The sequence below is a fragment of the Wolffia australiana genome, chromosome 14, assembly GCF_029677425.1.
Source record: "Wolffia australiana isolate 7733 chromosome 14, ASM2967742v1".
NCBI classification, from domain to species: domain Eukaryota; kingdom Viridiplantae; phylum Streptophyta; class Magnoliopsida; order Alismatales; family Araceae; genus Wolffia; species Wolffia australiana.
This window is the reverse complement of record NC_135848.1, coordinates 3691158-3704848: the sequence shown is the minus strand read 5'-3', so window position 1 is coordinate 3704848 and position 13691 is coordinate 3691158.

Below are 13691 nucleotides of genomic sequence, written 5' to 3'. Positions count from 1 at the left end.
AATTTTGAATCGATCGACATGATTCTGCATACATGGAAATGTGTTTCCATTATGGACCTCCCTCGGCCAGGAGTTCGTCCCTAATCTTCCGGGACCAACACATTGTTCAGCCGACTCACTACCGCACATGAAGCTACTACCCTTGTGGTTGTTGTTCCCCCGTGCCGAACGAGAATGATTGATCGTACACGCCGGACAGTCGTCACATTGTCAAATGAGAATTCTGCTTCGAGGGCAGATCCTCCCACTGCCGGCCCCTCGCCATAATTGCCATCTTCATCGATAGTGTGCTACCCCCTTGGGTTGCACCAACTAGGACCGGTGGCTGGTTGGAGTCGTGACTGCTGCCTCGCTCGTCTCCTTGACTCCTCTGACCTTTACCAAGTTTTTTGGCATCCCTTAGCATGTCGAGCCGCCACTCGCTCTCCGGAGACTCTCCGCCACACCCTCTTCGATTGTCGTTGATTGTCGACAAATTCTGCCCAATGAGCCCAGCATCGACGAGGTACGCCCTCATCTCCCATCTCTCGTTTAATGATCTCTTGTAGTATAATTTCATATTGGTCCCAACACGCTCCGGTTAGGTAGGTGAGAGAGGAACAATTGAGAGAAGCTATAGCAAATTGAGTGGCTTACCGGTATGGTCGAGTCTGTCCGTTACATGCGAGCCCTACGGATTGATTCCGTTTGGCCGTAGACATCTTCGTCGATCCAACCAGATTCGAGAGGCCATCGTCGCTGTCACCCGGCGACCTCGTCCAAACTCAAAGCTCGGCGCATCCCTCAAATTGGAGCCTACACGTACGACACGTTGGACGCATCTTCATCACATCGTAGTTACACCAACATGTTAGGGTTTCACCCATCGGACGATGACACCGTTTACGTTCGATACCATTATCTATCTTCGGTACTGAGCCATCATACTCGGTGCCAAGCGCACGACGTCCTCGACGACGTCCGCTATCACTATGGATATACTTGATTATCCTCACATGTGTATGAATGAAATGTAGGCATGAACTAAATGTTCATGCCCAACCACATGTTTCAAGGGCAGGAAAAGGATAAGTCATTTTTTGAAGCAAGATGAAATTATGCATACAAACTAGGGAACTACATGTCGGGGAAGTGAAGGGACAGATGACGAGTGGTGGGGGGGGGGGGGAGTCGTGATGAGTATTTTGTCACGTCCCCTTCCCATCACACATCCCCAGTTTTTGAAAGTATCCATCACATTCTCGTCACGCGTCACTACAAGCATCGTTCTGTCACCAGACGACCTCCACTGTTTGGTTCTGTCCCTTGGTTTGTCCATGGAAAACACATTTCCATGTATGCAGAATCATGTCGATCGATTCAAAATTGATGTTTAAAATGAAACAAACTGAATGTACCTTTTGGGGAACTTACTCCACCCTTGACATGCTCACTTTGAGATCGTTCTGAAGTCGTTCACGCGTCCGGCCTCTAGAAGTATCCATGAGATCACTCAACGCTTGGATCTCCACGTCTTCTTCTTCGATTCTTATTGAAAATGTAGAAGATCTCCTCACCATGAAGACACTCTCCCTTGGATGAGTGGATAATATAATAGAGAAAGGGAGGGGCACTCAAGTCAAGCTTTCATGGGTGCTTAAAATGATACCCCTTCCCTTATTTATATTTCACTTAAGGTTTTTCTCAAAAACCCTACCAAGTAAAATATATCCACCAATGCCCTTATGACCTTGTGCGTGCGACCCTATAAGCCCATGTATCATTCTAGTTAATAAATTTAGTGGCCAAATAACATTTATTGACCAACCTTATTAATTAACTATATCAACATAGAGATTAATTAAATAAGGATCAATTTATCCCAATCGATAGGTTAAGTTTCCAGCTCGTGGGGTGCCAAGCTACACCTCATGCTCCAGAAGATACCGAGTAGTCTCGAACTCTCTCACGAAACCTTTATCGTCATTGGTTACCGTATATGTATAATCCATCATCCGCGTGAGACTCTCGAACAACTTAGGGTATGTTTTATCGTCAAACCCTAATCTGTGATTCCATTAGTACTAATGTGTAACGGGGATCATTGGAGAACACCTTCTCCTAGCTAGGGATTTTTCTGCATCCTCTTTCGTGAGTCAGTCTCCTCTTATACCGAGGGCGGATGATCCCATCTTGACCACTTAATCATCTTCGTAAGCTTGTTCCTACATCTGATCTATAACTTATTTGAATCCCATGATCGGAGGCTCGTAAGTCATAGTCAAAATGTAGTCATCCACTCACAAGATGTCTTTGGTGTCTCAGGTCAGTGGATCACTTATACAACTATGACTTGAGTCAACCTGATTGACTTTTAGGTATAATACAAGTCAGGGATTCGTACAAATCAATTCATTGAACTCTTTCTCCAAAGAGCGCCCACTATTTGTCCTTAGTGTCTCCACACTAATAGCCACATGATCAGTTATACTTATCATAAAAGTAGGATCAGCTAGTGTTATTCTATCCAGATAGTTCGATGTCCGTCTCGACTATCCATCGAATAGTAATATTTAGAATACATGTTTAAAGAACAGTGATCACTGCATTATGATCTCATCATAATTCACTAAGTCATTGCATGTATTCATAGACTTCATTATAAACTTCACACGGAATAACAATGAATGTAAATATTTTATTTAATGAACTTAAATAAACATGGTAGTGTGATTGGCCACATAATATCCATCATTACTATCATAGATGACAAAAATACATGTTGTTTCAAACGAAAGGTTTGTTCTTTTGTCAAAATTGTACTTTTCAACGCTCAATTCCTGAGGGTTTGTTTTTCTATTGAACATGAACAGAAGACACGAAGACGTTGCATAAGGCATGAAGACACAAAGTCGTTGTTGAATGCTGTCATTTAACCTTGGTATTTTCTCTACACTCTCTATTTCTCACTTCTGTTTTCTCGCCATCGTTAAAATGCCATCAGAATTTAATCCGATCCTATCGTCTTGCTTCTTAGAATCTTTTCTTAAAATTTAACCCACACATTCCCTATTTTTATTGCTTCTGAATTCTGTGTGTGAAATGTTTATCTCCAATGTCTCTCTCTCTCTCTCTCTAGATATTTGTCATATTGATGATGCTTCTGAATTCTGTTTGGCAATTCAAAATCATAAATTCAATGTTAATGGATAATAATGCTGTTTTCAGAGAAAGATCTCCCATCCAAAATGCGTGATAAAGAAAGGTTTTATAAAAACAGGATTCCACTGGCTACAGATCGCTTGTTGTGAATACTTTTATTTACAAATTAAAAGCGCTCATTCCTTCAGTTACTTATTCCCCTTCACACCACTTTTTTTTGAAACATAGCATTATACATAAATTATCTTATCATCTCGTTTGTACTTTTTCTCTAATGATCACATTATGTAGTTCCAAAGCGTTTCTTAGGAGAATATTCTCTAGAAAATAGCTATGATGGTGTACCATGGTCGACTCCAAATTTAAGGCAAAAGTTTCTATGACCAATGACAATCTTTTCAGTCCAAGGTAATAAAATGAAAAAAAACCTTTTTTATTAAGTAATATCTAACTCAAAAAATTGTGTTTTAGTTTGTATGACTCTATATTATAAATCAAATTCCAGATGAAATAATTTTACACCATTTTCCAGACTCAAGTAAATATTTTCCAAATTAGATGGAAGGCTCTCCACTTAGAGGTTAAATAAAGTCATAATTCATGAAAATAGTTGCCAATTATAAGTTAATATCAAGATGTTGAATAATGTAAATTATCCCATTTGAAATTCTAATCAACCTCGATGCCATCATGTTACGTCGAGTTTTTTTACTGATGATCCCATGTAAATCATCACCATATATCCTTCTATGGTCTTTGATGTTTTTTATCTGCATTTTTTAAAGAAAGTTATTTATCTGTCTCGCTGCACATCATCTTTGTCCATTTCCTCCCTCCATTTTTCTCTCTTTATCAGCATTTTCTACTCTCTCTGTGTCTCTATGAACATCATCTTTGTCCATCGTTTTCTTCCTCCATTAATATATCTTTCTCTGTGTTTTCTAATATCTTTATTTGTCTCTCTGCACATCATCTTTCTCCACCATTTTCTCTCTTTCTCCGCATTTTCTACTCTCCCTACACATAATCTCTCTATTTTTCTCTCTACACATCAACTTTCTCCAGTTTTTTCTCTCCTCATTTTTCTCTCTTTCTCTGCATTTTCTACTCTCTTCATCTGTCTCTCTGCACATCATCTCTCTCTACACATATTTTGTCCAATGTTTTCTCCACGTAGGGTAGTTCCATCGGCATTTAACTCTGTAATTATGTTCAGAGTTGAATTCTGATCAGAATTTAACTCTTATTAGAGCTGAACTCTTATCTAAATTTATTTCTAATCAGAGCTAAATTATGATCCTATTTTGACCCTGAACAGAATTTGACCCTGAATTTTAACTTTCTCCTTAATCTATCTCTATGCACTCACTCTATCTCCTATTTATTTTCTCAATGCAGTATTTTATTTTGCCTATTTAATTCCTCAATGCTACATCTCTTTCACCTAAGTGTTGTTGAAATTTACTTTTGGGTTATAATTTTATGCATACTTATTTAACTTAAGTGTTAATTGTTCATCCTTCATGCATACTTACATGTGTATTACATAGTCTTGAATGGAATTTCCGCATGGCGAGTTGCGAGTTGACTTGGGTGGAGAGTCATCGACAAACAATGTTCACGAAATGCATTTTCCTTTGGTTGGGACATCTCATACAAAACGTAAAGAGAAGGCAGGAATATTGAAATATTTTATAGAGGATGGGTCGGGCATATGGGTGTGCATACTAGGTCGTGGCAAAAAATTTGACCAGTTATATAACAGGTTGAAGAGGCATAAAGATGGCTCTACGAACATACTCTAGAGGCATTTGGCGTTCAATCATTTTAGAATCATGATAAGTCGAAGGGCATTCATACTGATCCACACTCTATTCCTAAGGCCAATGGGCAGAGTGTTGTAGTGACAAAGACTCTAGAGAAAATGAAGGAGATTATAGCGTAATTGGTTTGTCTTTTGGACTCTATGTAGACCATCATGGACAATGTGAGGTTCAAGATTATGTGGAAGTATGCCGTTGAGACAAGTGTTGATCTACCGAGCTCAAATGCAATAATGGCTATGACACAAAAACTATACGGGATCATGAAGGTATGGCTCATAGATTTGCTAACAAATGTCCCCAAGGTCTCCTTGACAGTGGAATTGTGGACTGTTAAGAATTTGTGTGCTCTCCTAGGTATCACGATTCTTTGGGTAAACAACCGATGGGAACTATCTGATGTGTGTTTGCAGTACGCGAGCTTATGGGAAAGCACGATGGTGAGAATATGACGCAATTATCTCCAAGCGTTGGATGACTTTGGCTTGAGAATAAAGTTCAGAAATAACCCAATCAATCTTAATTATGTCATATATTAATTTATTACAAATCTCACCAATTTTCAATGTAGGCTGGCGCTATCACCACAGAAAATGCCTGAAGCAATAGGCAGATGATATCACTATTGGTGAAAGAGCTTAGGAAGGTGAATGGCCATTTCAACATGTACCAACGTGTCCCATGTGCAGAACATTATTGCTCAAGCTTCTTTGAAGTCATTGTGTGTAATAGTGAATATACATCCCCCTAGGATACAGATAGATGCATATTTGGCAAAGGAGATGATAGTGCTTATGACGTCGATAGAGACGATTTGGATTTCATGCGCTAGGCCACGGCGAGCCATGGAGACATGATCATTCATGATCAAGCCCATATCTTGGAGGATGCGGTCACTCATCTGAGAGCCATAGTCACATGTATCCGAGCATCGACTCAACTATGCCAATAGCATGTGAAGACATGCAAATACCTGAGACAAAATAATCATAACCAAATCCCATTGGATTGTCCAACACGATGGAACAGTAGGCATGTCATATTACATGTTGTATCGAGAAAGTAAGAAGACATCGATTTCATGGCTTTACAAATCTTATCAAAAATGGAGAAGGCCATGAGAGTCTCTCATGACAAATTGGAAATGTTAACTAACTTTCGTGACATCCTAGGGCCATTTTATTGGACAACAAACTATGTAGTTCTTGAAGACAGGGATAGATGTGGAAGTGCGTTGCATTTTGAAGGCATTGATGAGACATATTGATACTGTCCTATAGAAGTTTGATGTGTCTACATTATTTACTTCAGGAAGAAAATTGACTGGTGGACAAGTCACACTAGAGCTGGAGGATGGATGACGTTTCGTCATCCGTCATTGTCCATGGCGATGGTAAGGATGACTGAACAAAGGGATTTTCATCATTCATCATTAGTCATCCGTCATTTGTGACAAATGATGGATGACAAAAATGAAGGATGAATGACAGAGATAATGGATGATTATTACAAATGACGCATAGTGTCGCTGGCCCAACCCCTATCACGCGCTCGCCGCCGTGCATGCTCGCCGCTGCCCAACCCCCCCCCCTCTCGACTCTGCCCACCTCCCCTTCCTCTCCCATGTCGCTATCTCGCCGCTGCTGCCCAACCCCCCACCCTCCCGCGCTTGTTGTCAGCCCGCTTCCCAGTGCTCGTCGTCAGCCTGCCTCCCTGCACTCATCGCCGGCCCCCCTCCCCGCGCTAGCTACCGGCCCTCCCCCCCTGATAAGCCAAAAATAGGGGTTAATTTTACTAAATTTTAATCTCTTGTCGTTGTCAATTTCAGCTTATACAATAAAGTTTATCAAAACCCTACTTAAGATGTGTAGTGATAAGTAAAGGTATCGTCCAAGGGAAGCTAGTAAGGTAGTTCAATTGATGATATTCTTGAATAAGTCGAATCTAATAAGAGTTAATTTGATCTTCAATGAAGATAAAATCACCCTAACTAGATGAGGAATTTAGAAAGGGAGGTAGGAGAGATGAGAGGAATGGAAGAAATGTGGGCTCTTAAATTGCCTTCTTTGATCCAAATAGAAGGGTCAAAGGGGTCAATTAGAGAGGTTGATAGGAAAATTTTGATTTGGTTTTCATTGGTTTTGTAAGTTTGATATATCAGAAATAGCTACTCTACTGGATAATGAAATGGAAAATTTAATCTCATAGAATGTTAACCCTTTTATAAGTTTTTTTATAGTTTTCTTCTATATACACTTGGAATAGCCAGGAAATCTCTCAATTTCTCCTCTCAATCCTAGTCAGGGCTTGTACATTCCGCTCAAGCCAAGTGATTTAGAAATTCAGACAGGGATCACGAAGAACGATTAAGAAATTCAACTAACAACACCCAAAATACACCAAAAGTTCAAATACAAAGAAGGAAAAAGTACCAAACAACTTGATCCAAGTTGGGGCTCCTCTCTGTCTTGCAGCTGTGATAGAGCACCATCCAGAATGACCCCTCCTCTCAAAATTCAGCTTTTATACAAAGGTTAAATGGTAAAAATTACCATTTTTACCCCCACTAGTAATTAATTTTTATATATCAATGTAGGGCTTGATCTGAATAATCCAACCATATGGATATAAAGAGGGGATCAAGACGAGAAAATCCATAAAAAATCATCTCAATCGGACTTCAAGATCAAAAGTTATTAATAAATGAAATTTGACCAATCATAGCCATTGGATCAATTTTCATTTATTTAATTTAAATTTTATTTAACACGCCATGATGTGTCGATCGCTGTTTGGCAGGCACATTTTGAATTTTTTTTTTGGGGTTTGGTCTCCGAGCGCCACGTACCCCCGGCGAAAAATAAAAACAAAGAGAAAAGGTGAGAAAAATGAGTGCGGTACGTTTTGTTATGCACTGAAGTGTGCATTTTGTGCAGCACGGGTGAATCAACTAATGCCACATCACCGCCCTTGTGCGTGCATTGTATGCGCCGCACGGGCGGTGAACTAACCTCCCGATGGCGCCCATCATCAAACGCCGTCGGATTCGCATCCGACGGCTGAGATGAGGCCACATCAACTCCTGAAAAATCAATTGGACATTTTGCTTAAAAGTCCTTTTTAAAATATGAAATTGCCATTTGACGCCGCTCAAAAGTAATTGTGTATATGCCCCTTGCGCATTCTCTCTCCTCTGGTTTCTCATAAAAACCATTAAAAATACTAAGTAATTGCAATAAAACCCTGTAACTGTTTAAATAATAGCTTTACGCCTGCATACACGATCGAGAGCTGTTTTTGAGGGCGTAATTGCAACTGAAATTTATGAAAAGCCCCTCAAAGGTTGAAAATAACTTTAATTCTCATTTTTGCCTTATAAATATATCCTTTTCTTAATAAAAAAATGCATTTCTTCCTGAAATAAATCTCAGAAAAATCCAATAACATCCTTTAAAAATCCAAGACAATTCTAGAAATTTCAGTAATTCATCCCCATACTAATAAATCTTGAAATTAAATATTAAACCTGCCATTTTCATTTAAAAATAATTATTTCAAGCTCAAATAAATCACTTAAAATTCATAAAATTAATAGAAATTTAGGGTAAAATCATAAATCACTTGAAAACATTATTTTCATGTAAATATATGATAATAAACCCTTTTAATCTCATTAAATGCATAAAATTGTGCTAAATTGCTTCAAATAAAGACCGAAATTAGGGTGTTATCATGTACCCCCCTACTTAGACATTGCTAGTCCCTTAGCAATATCTAGATATTTTTCCATATTATCATTTTTTGTTTCATCCTGTAGGTCAAAGAAACGAGTGTTGGAAGTGGTAAATGTATCAATCACAAGTTGAGACAAGACACTAAGTGACAATTTGAGCGTTAACCCTTTTCAGGAATGTGGGGTTCCTCTCTCATTGGTTTGGATGCCTAAGTAGATGAAAAGGGAGTGTACTTGTTGCTAGGTATGACGCTAGACTCTTAAGGTAATCTCACTTCACTCATTTGATACTGGCCTCACATCTCTCGCAAGCAAGATCACTCTCTCCCGGGGTGGCGGCCACCTAGTACTTGTCGCCCATTAGCGTTTCTCCTACCCAAGAATAGAAGAAGCCAATTTCCTCCTTCTGTTGAGAAAAGAACATGGAAGGTACCAAGAAGAATATATGGCAGAATTGTCGGGATTGTGATACCAGAGATGGAAATAACATGAAGGGGATGGAGTATGTGTTAACAATGGGGTGAATGTATGGTCAACGGGATGTGGTGCTACCTAAGATAACCTACTCCCAAGAATTTAGAAGAAATGGGGAGATAAAAAAGATGGGACCAATATGATGATACAAAGATAGAGAACAATATGACCATGAAGGGAAACTTAACATAAGAAACCCATACACGTTAGAGCTCCTCCTTCTATTTCTTCTTCTTCTTCTTCTTCTTCTTCTTCTTTTTCTTCTTCTTCTTATATTTCTTCTTATATTTTTTCTTCTTCTTCCTCTCTTTCTTCTTCTATTTCTTCTTATTTCCCAAATTTTCTTTCCCTTTTTTTTAATGTTAAATTATTTTTTTCTTCTTCTTCTTCTTCATTTTCTTTTTCTTTTTTTTTTTTGAATAGAAGACGAACATAAAAAAGTAACACACCTTCCATTGAGTGGTTTTCAATCATCTTAACACAACTAGCATGAATGACATATCAATCACATTGGTCGAGAGAGAATGGACAAAAGAATAAGATTGAGATAATGCAGAGCGAATCCTAGACAGAAAAAGAATCGAAGAGGCAATATCGCAGTGATACCATGGAAATGAAGATAGACGTACTTGGGAGATAGGCATATCCTCGGTAGTGGAAGTAAGGTGGTCATTGGCAGAATGTGAAATATGTGGGAGAAATGAGGTGGTGGAAGACGACGTATTCTGTGCATAGGACTTGGAGAATGACTCGCTCCTACCTTGAAGTAAGAGTAGGCTTGCTTATGGTGAGACAACATACATAAGCGGGATCGGTTACTTCAAACTAATGGAATGGGGGACCTCAATTCACTCATCACTCTACCTTTGGAGAATAGAGCTTCTACCCTTGGACTTTCCATCATCTAATCACCCATTAGACACCTTCTCCAATTTGAAATTGAACCCACATTGCTCAAAATCACACATTGTTCCACCTCAAACATGCTCTTGATCCGCTCTAGGAGTTTAACTTCTCTACACATGTTTCTAAACCAATGGATGAAATTTTTTTTGATTCATGTATAAGCATGTTAATTATGGTTATAGGCAGGTTCAATTCATCTAGTATTCCTAGAAATTAAATGCATAAATCACAGTTTGCCATATAAACTGTACTACCTTACCCCCCTACTAAAACATGCATGGTCCGCAATGCATAACTAAGAAAATAACCAAAAGGAAAATTGAGGGAGAGAAAGACAAACAGTGGGAATGGGTGTCATGGAAGAGATAAGTGAAAGATCCTGGAGACACTGCTGCTTCATCGGATATCATAAAGCTCTCATCCTGATCAAAGGTACCATAGAAGACACAAACAAAAATAAGACACCCAAATAATGCAAAAAAAAATCCTAAGACAAATGACAAGAATAAACAATTTAATTGAGAACGCTAATCGAGTGATGATGTCGCCGCTGCTATAGAAATATCCTCGTTGGGAGGGTGAGGCTCGTGTTCGATGAAAGGCTTCAAGCGTTGCCCATTGACTTTGAATTCTGCTCCGCATTTTGGGTCTCGAATGAGGACAGACCCGTTGTCAAAAGGTTGGCATACAATGTAAGGTCCATCCCATCTTGATTTAAGCTTCCTTGGAAAAAATTTAAGTCGAGAATTAAATAGCCAGACTTTTTGTTCAGGGACAAAAACCTTCATGCGAATGTGTTGATCGTGGAATGCTTTCATTTTGGCTTTGTAGATAGGAGAGTTCTCATATGCTTCATTTCGCAACTCCTCCAACTCATGTAGCTGCAATAAACGGTGTTCACCTGCATCATCTAGAGAGATATAAGTTTTTTAATAGCCCATAAAGCTCGATGTTCGATTTCTAAAGGAAGATGACAAGCTTTTCAAAAACTAACCTGTATGGCGACATTCCTAATGGGGTTTTATATGCAGTTCGATATGCCCATAACGCATTCGACAACTTGTTCGACTAGTCCTTCCCATTAGGGTTGATAATTTTTTGCAATATTTTTTTAATCTCTCTATTTGAGACTTCCACTTGGCCATTGGCTTGAGGATGATAGGGAGTGGTAAGCTGATGGTGGACTCCATGTCGTTTTAACAAATTTTTGAAGAATTTGTTGTTCAAATGAGTTCCTCCATCACTAATAATTGCTCGCCGGCACCCAAACCTGGAAAATATATGATCTTTGAAAATTTTAACAACTACTTTGTGATCACTGGTTCGTGTTGGTATTGCTTCAACCCACTTAGAGACATAATCCAAACCTACCAAAATATATTCATATCCAAAATATGGGGGAAAAGGTCCCATAAAATCAATCCCCCAAAGATCAAACAATTCAACTTTGAGAATAGGTTGGAGAGGCATTTTATCGTTACGACCCATATTCACTACAGCTTGACAACGAATGCATCTCTTACAAAATTCATATGCATTCCGATGAAGATGAGGCCAATAAAATCCACATTGTAACACCTTATGCGCTGTGATCTTGGAGGAGTAACGGCCCCCACACAAGGATGAGAGACAAGACTCCAAAACTCTCCATTGTTCCTCTTCCAGTATACACCGTCTAAAAATTTGATCAACTCCCAATCTGAATAATTCAGGCTCATCCCACTAATAATACTTGACGTCTTTAAAAAAAAAATTCGATCATCATAATCCCAATCATTCGGTAATTGACCAGTAACTAAATAATTTACTATGTGGGCATACCAAGGTAATTTCCTAGTGGAAATTCCTAGAATTTGCTCATCGGGAAAGGAATCTACTATGGGAGTTGGAGAATGCATTGATAAGCGGGAGAGATGATCTACTGCCCCGTTATCCACTCCTCGCCTATCTCGAATTTCAATGTCAAACTCTTGCATCAATTAAATCCACATCATTAGTCTAGGTTTGGTTTCTTTCTTGCTTAGCAAATGTTTAAGAGCAGCATGATCCGAAAAAATTATAATCTTACTTCCTATAAGGTAGGATCTAAATTTATCTAAAGCAAAAAAAGTTGCAAGTAACTCCGTTTCTGTGGTAGAATAATTTACCTGAGCGGCGTCTAAAGACTTACTTGCGTAGTAGAGAGCCGTAGGTTTCTTGTCTTTGCATTGTCCCAAAACTGCTCCAATTGCATAATCTGAAGCATCACAAAAAATTTCAAAGGGAACACTCCAATTTGGAGCTTGTGAGATAGGAGTCGTCACTAATGCCTCTTTAATCAAATTAAAAGCCAACTTGCATTCGTCATTCAAAATGAGTTCTTTGTCTTTAGAAAGAAGTAAAGTTAGGGGTTTAGCCACTTTGGCAAAATCTTTGATAAAACGACGATAAAATCCAGCATGGCCCAAAAAGCCTCTGAGCTGCTTTAAGGTCGTTGGAAGTGGAAGCTCCTTGATGATCTCGATCTTTGCCTTGTCCACCGCTAGCCCCTCCTTGCTGATATGGTGGCCTAGCACGATCCGCCTGTCCAGCATAAAATGGGATTTCTCCTAACTGAGCACTAACTTGTTTTCCTCGCAAATCTGTAATACCTTATCCAAGTTAGACAAGCAAGAGTCAAAAGATTCTCTAAACACAGAAAATTCATCCATGAAAACCTCTAGGCATGTACCGATAAGATCAAAGAACATAGCACTCATGCAACTTTGAAAAGTGGCTGGTGCATTACGAAGTCCAAATGGCATTTTCCTAAAATCAAATGTTGCTAGAGGACATGTGAACGTAGTCTTATCTTGATCACTTTCACGAATTCCAATTTGATTGTACCCTGACTAACCATCTAAGAAACAACAAAAACTTTGGCCTGCTAACTTTTCAAGGATTTGATCAATAAAAGGCAAGGGATAGTGGTATTTTTTGGTTGCAAAATTTAGCTTCCTATAATCTATGCACACCCTCCAACTTGAAGCTACCCTTGTTTGGATCTCTTCTCCATCTTGGTTTTTTTGGATAGTAATTCCCGTCTTTTTCGGTACTACATGAATCAGAAAACTCACCCACTTACTATCTGAAATAGGGTAAATAAACCCAGCTTTGAGCCACTTGGTAATTTCTTTGGAAACAACATCATACAAATAAGGGTTTAGGCGTCGTTGATGTTTTACCGATGGCTTTGAACCCTCTTCGATAAAAATTCTATGCTGGCAAATATCAGGGCTAATTCCCTTGATGTCTTCTATGGTCCATCCAATGGAACTTTTATGTTTTAATAATACATCTAAGAGATTAGCTTCTTGCTCCATGGTAAGTGTAGATGAGATAATGACTGGATACATTTTTCTAAGACCTAAGAAGGCATATTTAAGATTAGAAGGGGTTTCAACTCTAATTCCTCCGCAGGCATAGATATGTGATTATGCGTGCTATCACACTTCATTTCTTTTCCATCATCCTCCTCCTCTTCATAATCACTCCCATTCACCGAAAATACATCCTAACTGATGTTCTCCATAGAATTGCCTTAATCCTCTTCATCATCTAAGGAGAAAGTATAAAGCTCAAAATTAGAATGTATT